The sequence below is a fragment of the Anneissia japonica genome, unplaced genomic scaffold (assembly GCF_011630105.1).
Source record: "Anneissia japonica isolate Jap-2015-1 unplaced genomic scaffold, ASM1163010v1 scaffold288030_len866700_cov218, whole genome shotgun sequence".
NCBI classification, from domain to species: Eukaryota; Metazoa; Echinodermata; class Crinoidea; order Comatulida; family Comatulidae; genus Anneissia; species Anneissia japonica.
The window spans coordinates 818231-818612 of NW_022728334.1; positions in this window are offsets into that span (position 1 = coordinate 818231).

The following is a 382-nucleotide window of genomic DNA, read 5'->3' on the forward strand; positions in this document are numbered from 1 at the left end:
GTTAGATGTGCTTGCAAAGAGAGCCACATTTCACACTGAAGGGTGTGTACGACATCAGTAATGTTATATCAATTCCAAGAATGTTTAAGGTTATATCGGTTGATGAGGAATTTATTGATTAGGCCTATGGGGATGCATGCAAATTGCATCAATTTATTTTGCAAAAACAAGGTTTCCAGCTTCAGAGGGGGGCACATCTCCTGTCCGCACAAGGGCACACATTAACACCAGGCGCGTAACAGGGGTCTTGGGTCAGAGTGGGTGTATTTTTTTTTATTTTTTATTTCAACCATCTTTAAAGAGGGTAACCCTTCTACAACAACAACAACAACAATAATAATAATAATAATAATAATAATAATAATAATAATAATAATAATAA